Below are 14,938 nucleotides of genomic sequence, written 5' to 3' on the forward strand. Positions count from 1 at the left end.
GGTTTGAACTGTTGACTTGTTTACTAATGAGTTTGACTTTTTCAGGTACACTTTAGTTGCTTTAGTTGCTTGCTTTGCTTTTTAGCATTTGCTTTGAGGTATAAACCTTTCTTCTTCATGTAGTCTGGAGACCCGGTCTGTTATTTGACCGGGCAAACTGTCTGAAGTCCTCCTTAAGAGGCAATGCCTGTGTGTGTTTAAAATTGTCCCAAGCAGGAAAAGTCCTTCAAGTAAGGCGATTGGTGGAAGGTAGGGATAAGTAATCTATCCCCCACTATTCAGTGTGTCCTCTCTTTGCTCCCATTACATGGTTGAAGCATTGAGATAAATACCCAAGATCTAATCGAGTCAATAATGTGGAGAGAGTTCCTACTTTCTGAACTCCCACGCTTTCTTTGATGCTCTCTCTGACCTGAGATAGAAGCAATGAGGCACACCCCTCATCTCCTTTTCATCTGCTTCACCTTAGCCTCTCAATGGCAAGGTTAAGAGCGACCTTTACCTATTACAGTGGACTTTCATAGTCAAACCCTCTTGTGTGAGCCCCCTTGTTTTGGTTATAGAGTGTGCTGTTTGATATTCATTGATTGATTGATTGCTTCATGTGCACTTGTTTGCCTCTATGTTATGCATTTATCATCATCATCAATTGCCATTAATGCATGATCATCTCATTTGTCTTTGTGATGCTATCATTGTTGTTTGCCCATTGAGGACAATTGTAAGTCCATCTCTTTTGGCCTTTGCTCCTGTGATATGGAAGGATAGAGTGCAAGACCTCCTTGGTCACTCATATCTCCTGTCATTGCTTTGTGTGTATGTGAGGATACAGTTATAAGTCCCTGCAAGTTGGCATCTGTTTTCCTGTGATCATAATTTGATTTGTTTGATTGTATGAGAATTTGCAATTGTAAGTCCCTGCAAGTTGGCATTTGCTTTCTCATCATCTCATGGTGCATTGTTCTTGTATGTGAGGATCCTTGTAAGTCCCTGCAATGAGGCATTGGTATTCCTATGATCATGCGTGTGGAGTTAACCTAAGTCCAGACAGATTGGCAGTCAACTTCCACATTTCATATCCCATTTCTTGTTTTCTTCTGTGGAGATTAGTGTAAGTCCATTGAGTGGCATCTGATATCCCATTCTGTTTTAGGAGATTGGTATAAGCCCAGTGATTGGCATCCGATATCCGCCTTTTGGATTTCATCTTTGTTTCGTTTTCTATTATCCATTGCATTCCAAAGGACACACTTGAATCATCTTCAATATGATTTCAAGAAGTGAATCTTCTAAGAAGTTTTAGTATCCCATCTCCATCCATTCATCCTCATTGTGTCCTAAACCTTTTCACACATTGATTTCAAACTTGACATAGATATTGTGCAAACTTCTTCATGTTTTCTAACTAAAAACCTGGACCCAAGTCCTTGACTTTTTCAAACTCTTTTCATAATACTTCTTTTGAATCAATCTTAATCATACTTTGACTCCATTTTCATAATCATAATCAGTAACTTCACTCATTCACTTGTTTTGGCTTTGTCCATTGTTAATCTTTTCATGCATTAGCCATAGGTTTCAATTATCAGTGTGGTTGATGTAAATCTTGCCTATCCTTAGTGAGTCGACAGTAAGACTTCCGTACTGAAAACAGGGCTAACCCCTCTAGTACGTCGAAGCTATCCTCACATGGTGGATGTTGGTTTTTGGTCGAGTGTTCTCCCATTGATAATGAAAAGCCTCAGTGCTATTGTTTAAAATTGAATCCACCAACTTTTGGAAATCTTTTAGCCGAACTACGGCGTTTTGATCCTTACCTTTGATGGAAGGTACGTAGGCAGCGGGTTCATCCGTTCAAACCCAATAACCCAATAATAAATTGTATATTCTTTTCTCATCATCCCAATCATGTTTGCACAATATTTATGTCATAATAAATAACAATTTTATACAACAAGTGTGAAAAGGGCTCCCTAGGAGTACCTAGGACGTAGTGGGTGCCTAACACCTTCCCATTGCGTAATTTACCCCTTACCCAGACTCTCTGATCTTTTTATTAGTTTTCTACGTGTAAAACTTCTTAGGCTTTTGTTCGCTTTTTAGCCAATCCTTTGGATAAATAAAAGTGCGGTGGCGACTCGAAATTTCATTGTATCTCTTGCTTATGATTTAATCGATAGATCATATAGCGACGAATACACCGCTACAGTGGAGAGTAGAAGTAACAGCACCGGCAGCATGAATCCAGGGTCGACCTAGCAGACAACTATAGGCAGGATGGATATCCATCACATAAAAGGTACTCTTGAATACCTGCGGTCCAATCTTAGCTGGCAACTCAACTTCGCCACAAACAGCTCGCTTAGAGCCATCAAAAGCCCTTACAACTAAATTACTCGGCCTCAGGGTGGCGTCATCGCAATCCAACTTCGTTAAGGCTTTCTTTGGGAGAACATTCAGAGAAGAACCTGTATCAACCAAAACATGGGAAAGCACCGTCCCTTTGAATTCCATTGTGATATGCAAGGCTTTGTTGTGATTCCTGCCCTCAGATGTTAGGTCATAATCGGTGAAACCTAGCGCATGGCTAGCATTTACATTTGAAACTACCGACTCCAGGTGGTTAACAGTTATCTCTAGTGGAACATAAGCCATATTCAGTACTTTCAACAAGGCTGCTTTGTGTGCCTCAGAGCACATCAATAGTGAGAGAATGAAGATCTTTGAGGGTGTCTGATTTAGCTGGTCGACTACCTTGTAGTCACTTTTCTTGATAATCCTCATAAACTCATCCACTTCCTTCTCGAATGCGGTCTTAGGAGGAGCTTCCTCGGTAGTAACCTCTTCGGTGGATACCTGTTTTCCTTTAGCCTTGGCAGCTGCCTCAGCTTCAGCATTCGTGCGCAATGTTGATGGTGCAAATAGGCGTCCACTGCGAGTGAAGCCACCAATTCCTCCAACATTGTCTACAGTGGAGCTACCAATGTCAATGTCTTCTTCGTTAACTTTCTGCCCCTGGTAGTAGATATCAGCCCCATAGTGCCACGGGATAGCACTGTCTTTCTCATACGGAACAAGTCCTGGTACCGTGATGGTGACCGACCCAATCAAAGTCGGTTGAGGGTTGTCAGAGTAAATTGGTGTTGGACTTTCTGGGAAATATATTATTGTCGGAGCGGGTCTCTCAGGAACATATATTTCTTCAGGAGTGAAATGAAACGTTACTGTCGACACATCATTCTTCACTGGACGAGTCTGATCGAACTGAAGACAACCTTCATCTATCAGTTGCTGAATACCCCTTCTCAAACTATCACATCCGTTCTCGGTGTCTTGATAATTTCTGCACTCTTCCCCACAGCCCGGGAAAATCCGTCCTTTCAAGAGTCGGTCTTTGACCACCGATAGCGAAGTCTTCACTTTAGTCGCATCAGAAACCAAATTCAAAGTTTCCCCACTATCAACAACATTAATCCTCTGCCCGCCGTGAGCTGGCATCGGGTTTTGGATAACATTAGGCACCGGAGAAAAATTGATGGTCTGGGCATCTCTCAAATCTTGTACCTTTAGCTGGAGAGCCTTGCAATTATCTGTAGTATGGCCAAGTGCGTTGGAGTGAAAAGCATATCTGGCGTTGACATCATAACCTCTAGGCAGATTGTTGGGATCGACCGGTGGGGCCAGAGTTCTCAACGTAACCAGATTCATGTCAATCAGCTTGGGAAGTAATATAGAATAAGGCATTGGGATTGGCTCAATGACCCGGTCCGCCTGCCTTGGACGTTGTTGATAGTGTCTCGGCTGACCCGGGTTACCTCCTTGTTGTTGATTGTTGTACCTGGGTTGCTGTTGCGGATGATACTGCGGTTGAGGAACAGGTGTTGGAATAGTGACTACGGCCACTTGATCTTGATAATAATTAGGGCGTCCTCTGCCCCTGCCTCTGCCGGCATATACAATGCTCGTCTCACCTTCTCTTCTTCACTGACCGTTACCAGCAAACGGTTTCTTGGGAACTGATGAGTTGGAAGCACTGTTGTCTTGAATTCGGCCCATCTTCAACAAACTCTCGATCCTTTCTCCAACAATCACTATCTCTGGAAAGCTGATTGACGGGCAAGCAGCCAATCTCTCGATATAATTGCCTTGAAGAGTGTTCATGAACATGTCCGCCATCTCCCTTTCAGACATAGGGGGTTGGACGGATGCAGCAATTTGTCTCTAACGCTGAGCATATTCTCTAAAGGTTTCCTTGGCAGTCTGAGACATTCCTTGCAACAAGGTCCGATTTGGAGCCATGTCCAAGTTGTATTGATATTGCTTGACAAAAGCCTCTACCAAGTCTTTCCAGCTCTTGATGGTAGTACGAGACAAATGAGAATACCATTCACGAGAAGCTCCAGTTAAACTGTCTTCAAAATAGTACATCCACAACTTTTCATCTTCAGTGTGAGCTCCCAACCTTCCCAGATAAGATTGGAGATGAGTGCGTGGGCAAGAAGCCCCGTTGTATTTCTCAAAAGTAGGGGGTTTGAACTTGTGTGGGATCCTTACTCCCTGAACCAGACCAAGATTGGTGACATCAAAACCTAAGGAATTTTGAGACTCCAAAGAATTGAGCTTCTCAGCAAGCTCATCCATACGGCGAGTGGTCTCGAGGGCCTCGTCGTGCAAAGAAAATTGATCATACTGACAATCTTCAGTAACGGGGCGCCCGTTAATCCGAATCCCTTGATTCACATTGTACCTTTCGCCAATACCATTCCCAACATTTCCCGTGTTGCCAACATTACCCGGGTTTCCATCAACATTTGCGTTACCCGCGTTTCCAGTGTTCACAGGTTTATCAGCGTTCCCAGGGTTACCAGGGTTCCCCTTAGCACTTGGTATTTCCACCTCTGGATCGGGCCTCGGTTGCTCAACCAATTCCTTTAGCTTCGCCTGGCCTTCTGCCATACCAGTCATCAATGTCATGAACTGATCCATCCTTTCACGCATATCAGCCAGTTCTTTCTGTATCTGGTCCATTGCTAGTCGTGGACGGTTTTCCTTTGTCGGGTACCTGTGAACTCGCTTGGGACCAATAACTGCCTGCAGCAGGGAACAAACATTAGACAATGCGGTGACACCTACAAAACAAACAAGGGTTAGTATGTATGGTATGTGATGCACTGCTTATTCGATTTTAAGGCCCCCCCTTAAAAAGGGAATACCCTGCAAATGAATAAGCATGAAATGTTGGATGCAAATATGCAGATGATGTTATGCAATGCAATGGCATGTCAATCAGAATTGCTGGACCTGCTTGAACATCTGTCAGGTTGCACTGCCTGGAGAGAAGTTAAGAGGATCAAGCAAAGCACACCAAACAACGGTCATGCGATGGATCATGTTATCCTTAATATCAACCATCCATTTTTGGTGGATTATGGTTTACACCTGTCGCAACCCGAAAAATACAGAGGTGCGAAAAAACAACCGGCGAAAAAGAAATGACAGAAGAGTCGCCACCGTGCGTTATTTATCCCAAAGGAGGGAAAGGAAACGCTCGAAGTAAACCTGGAGAAAGGAAAGGAAAAGACAAGGTCTCGCAACCAAATCTTGGGTTCGGGAGTCGATTATGCGAAGGGAAGGTATTAGCACCCCTACGCATCCGTAGTACTCTACGGGATCCACTCTTGTTGTTTCTTGTCTAAAGGGTGTGTGTTTATCTAATGTACTATTTACTAAAAGAAGGGGTCAAAGAAAATGACTCGCACGGATGTCGCATCCACTGCATACGTATCTCATCTGAATATGAGAATCAGAGTCTTCGTAGCTCGGGTACCTAAGGTTTAAGGATAAGTGTGCTCGCTAAGACGTCGCGTCTTATGCCTACGTATCTCATCGGGAATGAGAATCAGAGCAAAACGTAGTTCAGCTAACTACGGGAATAAGGGTCTCGATTGCAACTAGGGCAAGAGAAAGGGAATGTCTCGATCGCAACGAGGGCGAGAGAAAGGATCGCAACGAGGGCGAAAGAAAACAAAGATTAGTTGTTAGTTGTTAGTCAAACTCGGCAAGACATCGCGTCTTGTGCCTACGTATCTCATCTGAACATGAGAATCAGAGTTGACGTAGTTCGGCTCACGCACGCCGAACAAAACAAGAGACCTACACACAAAAAGGTGGCAAACATGGAGCCCGACTGCCAATCACTGGACTTACATCAACATCCGAACCAAAACACACACAAAAGGGCAAACATGGAGCCCGACTGCCAATCACTAGACTTACATCAGCATCCGAACCAAAACACACACAAAAGGGCAAACATGGAGCCCGACTGCCAATCACTGGACTTACATCAGCATCCGAACCAAAACACACACAAAAGGGCAAACATGGAGCCCGACTACCAATCACTGGACTTACATCAGCATCCGAACCAAAACACACACAAAAGAAAAAGAAAGGTGCCCGGAGTGGTCTCGCACGACCACCTGCCTACATACCTCGTCTGGAACAAGGATCAGGGCGATGTAGTTCCCCTGGAAGGGAAAGAAAGAACATGCAAACTAGTAGGGAGTCGGGAACTCGAGCCTACAAGTCATCAAGCAAGCCAGAAGAGACGCCGAGACGTCAGAAGAAACGGCACACACAGACTAACAGGGAGTCGGGAACTCGAGCCTGATAGCTGTCAAACAAAACACACGCAAAAAAGAAAAGGGTGCCCGGAGAGACCTCGCACGGTCTCCTGCCTACATACCTCGTCTGGAACGAGGATCAGGGCGATGTAGTTCCCCTACATAGGGGTTGCCATCTGAATATGGGCTTACAAAAGGAGGACACCAGTTGTGTCAAAGGAGAGTGGGCAATGTGTTCACGTCCTAGCAGTAGGTGTCGCAGCTCGCTGAATCGAGTCTTAGGCAGTTACCTCTTTGCAATAGAACGGACTACATGCCACAAGATCGGAGACGCTCGGAAAGGTCTAAAAGAAATGGGGAAGCTCTGCCCTAGAGTTGTCATGCAATGTGTGCTTAAGTGTTAGGATTTACAAATGGGAATATCTACCTAATGTTAGCATGCAAAGAAATATGGGAATTCTACCTATGTTATCATACAAAAGGATACGGGAATCCTACCTATGTTATCATGCAAAAGGTTCTATCTAATGGGTGCTACCTAATCGGAACAAGAATCGACGAATGGAGCAAGGAGAAGAGTGGGGTAAAGGGTAGATGGCGATGCATGAAGCAATCGACTTACAAGGTTGATGGCGATGCATAAAGCAGTCGACTCTCAAGGTTGATGGCGATGCATAAAGCAATCGACTTACAAGGTTGATGGCGATGCATAAAGCAATCGACTTACAAAAGGGTGGATGAATACGTGCTGGTTCTGTTAGGTTTTGAAAAATGATTACTCGACGTTGGATCGAGGTTTTGATCTTGTTTTGAGATGGTTATCGAATGTTCATTTTAATTCTTGTATTAACAGGTGAACAAAGAATGAAAGAATAAATATTATACATTTCATGGGAGAGGGGTACATTTGTTATGAATGGGGATTGTTCATGGAAAACAAACAATAATAATACATGCCTCATACACCATACAACTAGGCCACAGTTAATCGGACAAGTAAGATATAAACAAGTATATAATCGAACCAAATAATCAAAGAATGAAATAATGAAGCATCAAACAATGTATGAGTGTAAGTGCGAAGGAACCGGCTCATTGTAAGAAAGCCCAAGAGTAAGCTATGTGAGGTTGATGGCGATGCTTAAAAAAGCAATCGACTTACAAGGGTGTGAAAAAAAAAGGGCTCGATATTAAATCGAGAAAAGTATGATTTTTTATAGTTTTAAAATGGTTTTGAGTTAAATTAAAATACAACAACTTTACATTATTAACAAAATGAACATACGAGTGTAATAAAGGCATAAACATAAAAAGAAACTAAAATGCTAAAAGAAAAAATAATATAGCTAAAAGAAATAAAATGCCAAAAAATGCCACACATGAGTATTGAACCCACCCCACTCAAGAATATGAACACTACCCTTCTCCACCAGACCACTCATCATTATCTGCTACTGAGATACTACGTTAAATATATGAATCGGGCTAAAAAAATAAAAGATTTAAGAACAAGATAAACATTTTTTATGGTTTTTGTATTAAAAACAAATTAAATTAAGTAATAAAAGAAAAATTAAAAAAAGGAAAAAAAGAAAATGATTCATCGCCATCGTCCTCAACCTCATGAACCCCCTCAAGCTCAGAGAAATCTCTCCCTCTCAACGTAGCCGCTTCCGTCTCTCTCAACACTGCGTCTCTCATGACTCAACAGTCGCGTCCCTCTCAATTTCACTCACACCCAAAACCCCTTAATCGCATTTCAGTAAAGTCTCTATCAACAAACACACGAAAATGATAAAAGGAAAAAAAGGAGAATTCTCACAAAGTGTCACGGCGGCGATGAAAGGCGTGAAGAAGTTGGCCTCCCAATCCAGGTATTCAAATTTGGGACTTTAGGGTTTCGGTTGAGATTTTCGCCTCCAATTTTCTCTGTTGTGCTCTTCAAAATCGCCTCCTCCCTTACTGATTTCTCTTCCTTCTATTTATGTTCTGTGAATTAGGGTTTCACAAAAAATGCCTTGGGTCCCAAAAGAGTAACTCTGCAGAGCACTCTGGATGTTCAGAAATCGGATTAGTCCCTTTGATGTATGGATTTGAGACAGGTAATCTGAGCATGTGCTTTCCCCTTTGTTTTTGTTTTAATTCCAATTTGGGATGTTTTCTTGAATTTTTACTGCCTTGTCCAATTACTCTACCTTTTTACTGCAATGAATTTTTGTCAGAAAACTCAGTTGGTTTGGTTGAGGTTCAATGGCTTTGGAGGTTTGGATGTGGTTCTGCAGGATGCTTGGCTTGGGCTTTGTGGTGGTGATTGTAGCAACTCCCTTGAAGTCGCATGAATCGGGAGTTTTCCCCCATTTTATTACAGTAACTGTCAAAAGCATAATTAGCATGTGCTATCACATTGTCTGGTTCATAGCATGGTTGTCCTTGCAGCAACGGAGAGCATTCAACCTTTCCGGGTCCACACGCCCAATCTAATGCAGCCTGTATCGTCTTAGGATCAGCACCATCCTTTGCGATGCAGAAAGTTTGATTGCTGGTATCGTTCGCTAAAACTGCTCCTGATCCAGTCAAGTGTAAAATGTAAATAGGCACACCGTTCGCATCAAATAATCCCCAGTTTTTTCTCCGACAACGGCCCGGATTTTGTATCCTCGTTGTATAGCTCGTAGATGTAAGTACTAACAGCAACTCCCGGATGTTTTGGAGTTCCGGTTTTGTTAAAAACATGCTTGATCAAATTGCTGTTGTAATTATTGGCATTGTCTATTGTTGCGTCGGGCTCGTTCGAGGCACCTTTTGAAGGCCATCCTGATTCTGTTACCACTATGGGAATTTTGGTGTAGTTTAGAAAAGCCATGGCAAAGTATGCTGCGTCGACCATGGCACCAAAGACATTGGAGTAATGTAGAAGAGTATTAGAATCAACAACTTCTTTGTTTGGAGGGAGAGGCTTGAAGAGTGCATAATCTAATGGAATGACACCATTTGACTGCATGTAATCATAGTAAGGGTAAATGTTGAGCATGAGACAAGAGTCGGTGGACTGCAAAAAAATCGAGTATCGGGACTAAAACTGAATTCAGCGACCGGTTAAAGAAAGCCTGTGAAGGTGGAAAAGAATCAAGGATGATGGACGACGAAAGGGGCGTCGAGACTTTAGCTTGTCAATCAAGATTCGACGCAACGAAGGCTGAAAGAATGTACTTAATTGCATTGACAAGAACTTTCGCCATATTAGGCAGAGCCGTCAAAACCTCAGAACCAACACAAATGGCAGTGATATTGGTGGCCGGATAATGCGCTACCACGTTACGAGAAACCCAATTGGCAGCCGAAGCATTCGACTGACCAATTGCCAAGAGTTCTTCATTAGGTACAGTTATGTCAACTTGAATGCCTGTTTTTGCAAGTGCAATGAGCATAGCTTGGTCAGCATCGTACAACCGAATATGACGAATTTGTTGTGCTTTGAGTAGCGCAACCACTTGAGTAGGGTGTGGCATATCAGAGAGGTCAGTTCCAATGTTCACTCCAACAAAAGCTTCTTCATCAGTAGCAACAAGAGAAACAGCAAAAAGCAGAAGAAGAAAACGCAAAGCCATTGATAAATTCAAAAACAATTCAATCTACGTTTTGGATTTATTTGATTATTGGTGAATGCAAGACTGGTTTGCATCTGTTGGTTATGGCAGTGCATCATTTATGTTGGATGGTCTATTTAACATGGCAATTTGGTTTATTGCAGGATCACAGCAAGTCTGTTTTTGTGCCATGGTTGAACCCGGTTTAGTTCGCTGCATGAAGTTTCATTTTCGTCATAACCATGTTCGCCAAGGGGAAATTGAGAAAGTTCAGATGCAGTCCTTAGCTGGCCTGTTTCAGCTGTTGAATTTTCTTCTTCTTTGGGCATGTTTGTAGAAATCTCTGAGGAACCTTCAGGTACAGCCAACGCTGTCTCAGGGAGTTTATTTCCATTAGAAATATCTATTAGGACCCTAGCTGACTCTTGAACTTCAACTAATTGCTGGAATTGCTGCAGGATCGGTGCCGACTACAACGCTCAATTGCGTACTGGTTTGAGGCAGCTCAGGTCATAACAAATGGTAAGCTTCCGAAAGCAGTTTCGGTTCTGATCACTGTTCTGGTTTGATGCCTATTCCATCATGGGCGAATTCCATCGGTAAACCGGCAAATTAATGCATTTTCTCAAACTCGTTTTGTTCCCGCAGGTTCGGCGAATCACAAAGAGATTGAACCAACTGCTCAACAGGCATTGGCTCTTAGTAAGCAAATTAGTAACACTGTGCTTGGATCCTAGCAGTATTGATTAGGATGTTTGCATCAGACATAATCCCAGCAACAACACATGCAACGTGATCATCAATCTTGTTCAATGTTGGGAGTGATAGACAGTTTGAACAATGCATTCAATTGGACAAATTTTGCCTTGAATTTCTTTGCCATTTGCACGTTTTGACTTGGACTAGCTGAAGTAATGCATTGAGCGGTGGAACTTGTCATCATTCATTCTGCAGCATAGCTTACATTCCTGACTTGTCAAGTTCATGGTTTTAGAGTTTTGAATTGGTTTGTTCAAATGGGACTTACTTGCAAATGAAGTAAACAAGAAAAAATCATCAACAAACATTGAGATTGGATGACACAATGAAACAAAGGGCCAGGCCAAGTTTGGATAGTCAAGAGCAAGTGAGGGTTGACTTTGGTCAAAGTTGACCAAAAAGTCAACCGTTGACCAAAGTCAACAAATGGTCAAAAATGCATTTTTTTGTATTTTCTTTGTAAATAAAAAATGAATTATTGGTTAGGGTGAAATTTTGGGTTTGTGGATTTTGGGTTGACTTTGGTCAAAGTTGACCAAAAAGTCAACTGTTGACCAAAGTCAACAATTGGTCAAAGTGTCAATTTTTGTGTATTTTTTTGTATGGAATCACATGTACTGGTTTAAAATGGATGAAATGGATTGGAATGGTTTGAAAAAATGATTGGAGATTGTTTTCACAATTGGCTTGAATGTTCGACTCTTGAGAAGAAGATAACTTGACTGATAATGTGTATGAACAAAACCATGAAATAAGACCATAAGGTTAGGGTTTTGGCATAGTATCCATGAACCAATAACATGACTAGAAAGTAGCTTGAAACACAAGAAACTTGGTTGTTCAGATGACCCAGACCATAGATATATCCACAATCACAACACCATGACCTTGGATCAAAACCACAATCCTCATGTAAAACCAAAGTTAGGTTAGGCCAAGCATGCCAAACAAACATAAAAAATTCAGGAGCAAAATCGGGGTATGACAACACCTTATCAACACCCAAGTTTCATTGATATTAAGGATACCTGAACGGATCAACCATGAATCAAGGGTTTGTTGCAAGTCACGAGCATGAAGTTTAGGTTAAGAACCACCCAAAGGGAGTGTACTAAGGTTTAAACCTGCCAAACATGTTCTACAAAAGGTTCCCATAGTCATAATCCCATCTTTCGGATATTATCGGAGGAACGACTACTCGTATTCTAAAAATATTCTCAAGAGAGACTCTTATGAGTGTAGTATCACGTAATAATCATATCAAATCTTACACTTGAACGACTTTCGCACTACGTCCTACGAATAGGCCAAGATGGGTTTGGTAAACTAAGGTCCTTGGCTTCTAAGGTCTATATTGGAAAAAGTAATGTCTAACCACAACTTACTTGTGTGACATTATTGATCCCAACATGACCTCCACCAAGTGAATGGGCTTGCAAGTCAACTTGATAAGGAATAACTCCACACAAGTCAACAAGACTATGCCATTCTCCTATCCTAAGTGCACTCGAGTTCGGGTATAGAACTCATCTCACAAACAGAACCAGCAAATACGGTAGTCATATGTACACAATGCAATAAAACAGGTAAATGCTGAAAGATAAATAACTGTACAAAAGAATAATCACCCAATAAACAAACAACCTACAAAAGCTAGGAGGGACTCGTTTAGGGAAACCAGAGACTCTGGGTTCGTTCCCCAGCAGAGTCGCCAGCTGTCACAACCTGAAAAATGGAATGCGAAAAAAAACAACCGGCGAAGAAAGACAGGAGAGTCGCCACCGTGCGTTATTTATCCCAAAGGAGGGAAAGGAAACGCTCGAAGTAAACCTGGAAAAAGGAAAGGACAAGACAGGGTCTCGCAACCAAATATTGGGTTCGGGAGTCGATAATGCGAAGAGAAGATATTAGCACCCCTACGCATCCGTAGTACTCTACGGGATCCACTTTTGTAGTTCTTGTCTAAAGGGTGTGGGTTTATCTAATGTGTTATTTACTAAAAAAAAGGGGTCAAAAGAAAATGACTCGCACGGATGTCGCATCCACTGCATACGTATCTCATCTGAATATGAGAATCAGAGTCTTCGTAGCTCGGCTACCTAGGGGTTAAGGGTAATTGTGCTCGGTAAGACATCGCGTCTTATGCCTACGTATCTCATCTGGAATGAGAATCAGAGCAAGCCGTAGTTCGGCTAACTACGGGGTTATGGATTGGGTTTTGGACGAACGACGTTACTACGCAATCTACCGGATGCTCGACCTTTGGAGACTTACTCGCCTGTAGTAAAAGGAGTAAACGTGTGTTTAGGAGAAGAAAAATCAATGAAGGGTTAGGGTTTGGGATGCTCATGCAAAAAGGCAGTCATTGACGAAGGAACCTGTAAAAAAAATAAACACACAAAAACATTGCCTCCTATCGAGGTCTTCCAGCTAGAAAAGCAGTAAAATACGGGAAAATGTAAAAGCACCACACGGATAAAGATCCGAAGTAACAGTAATTAACGGAACAAGGAAACCTTAGATCCTTCCAAGCTAACACCATCAAAGAAAGTGAGTCAGTACAGGTAATCAGAAGGAAACCTCCAGGTGGTATCCCACAAATAAAGTGGAACACCAAGCAAACCATCTCTACAAGAGTCATATGAGCCCTCACAAAACAAAACTCAACAAACAGGTTAGAGAAACAAAATAGGGTAACCAAGAGTTGCCCCCAAATCAAAATGTAACCACATGAATCATGCCCTTAAAATTCACAAGAAAGACATGCATCAAAAGGGTATCAAATTCACCCATAATACCTCATACATTTAGAGCATTCAAATTAAAGGCATAAAGATGATGGATATAGGGCAAACCTGATTGGAGAGATCGGTTGAAATCAAATGGCACGGCTGGATTTGCAAACCAATGTGAGGGTTTGCTTGAGCTGAAAGTGTGTGAGTCAGAATGAACCTTTCAGAGTTGCCTGGAGGTTGCTGCAGATTAATTCTCACACTCTCTGTCTAGGTTTCTCTCCAGGTTTTGTCCAGGATTTTGTTCCAAGGAAACCTCAGAGTATTTTGCTTCTCTTCCTTCTTCTGTCTGTTCTGTGTGGCTTTTGTTTCAATGAAACTCTAGTATTTATAACCTAATATTGGTAGCTTAGTGGGCTTTTGAGAGAGGTCCAAGTCTGAGATTTTTTTTTTAAATTTATTTATTTATTTAATTAATTAATTAATTTTTTTTTATTGACATGATGAAATGCAATATGAAATGATGAAATCCAAGTCTGATTCTGATTGACATGATGAAATGCAATATGAAATGTTAAATGACCTAAAAATGAATGCGTGAATAAGGAGGCTAAATTTTGGGGTGTTACAACAACATAATCCTTGTGCCGTCATTAACCCTAATGCACCAATTTCAGACCGTCAAACACATCTCGATTGTTGATTCAGTATGATTGATCAATATGTCATTGCTTCACCATACTAATGTCGGATCAAGAAGCAAACGACCATTCATCGCTCAAAGGAAAACAACCATTAAGTGTTTGAATGAACGAAACAAAAACGGTATATCATATATACCGTATTTTGCATCAGGATTACCTATATCATATATATAACTTGATCGATCTCAATTTAATTATTCGTTTATTCTTTGATTCATTCTGTCTTTTAATCATATTAATACAGAAAATACAGAAAATAAATAGCTATCAGATGCATGGTTTCGTAAGTGGCTCTGATACCACTGAAGGAGAAGGGCGATCCAAAATGCAGCGGAATTTAAAATTTCTCCTTTAATGATCCTTACGAATAGGCATGATCAGTGATAAAATCGTTACCTCTTATGGCGATTGTAACCTTTGATGCAGATCTACGGAGCGATCACGAACGTTGAACAATGACAACGCCTCTACTCAGTCCACACGAACGGATTCCTTCAATCTCAGTGCTAGCTGCTACGAATGAAGGCTTT

At 41.7% G+C, this 14,938-nt stretch overlaps 1 pseudogene; it reads right to left on the bottom strand.

Moving 5' to 3' along the window:
• Positions 1-8,812: 8,812 nt before the first annotated feature.
• On the bottom strand, positions 8,813-10,256 carry LOC127095185 (glucan endo-1,3-beta-glucosidase 2-like; annotated as a pseudogene).
• Positions 10,257-14,938: the final 4,682 nt, after the last annotated feature.

This window comes from Lathyrus oleraceus, chromosome 6 (genome assembly GCF_024323335.1).
Source record: "Lathyrus oleraceus cultivar Zhongwan6 chromosome 6, CAAS_Psat_ZW6_1.0, whole genome shotgun sequence".
Taxonomy (NCBI): Eukaryota; Viridiplantae; Streptophyta; class Magnoliopsida; order Fabales; family Fabaceae; genus Lathyrus; species Lathyrus oleraceus.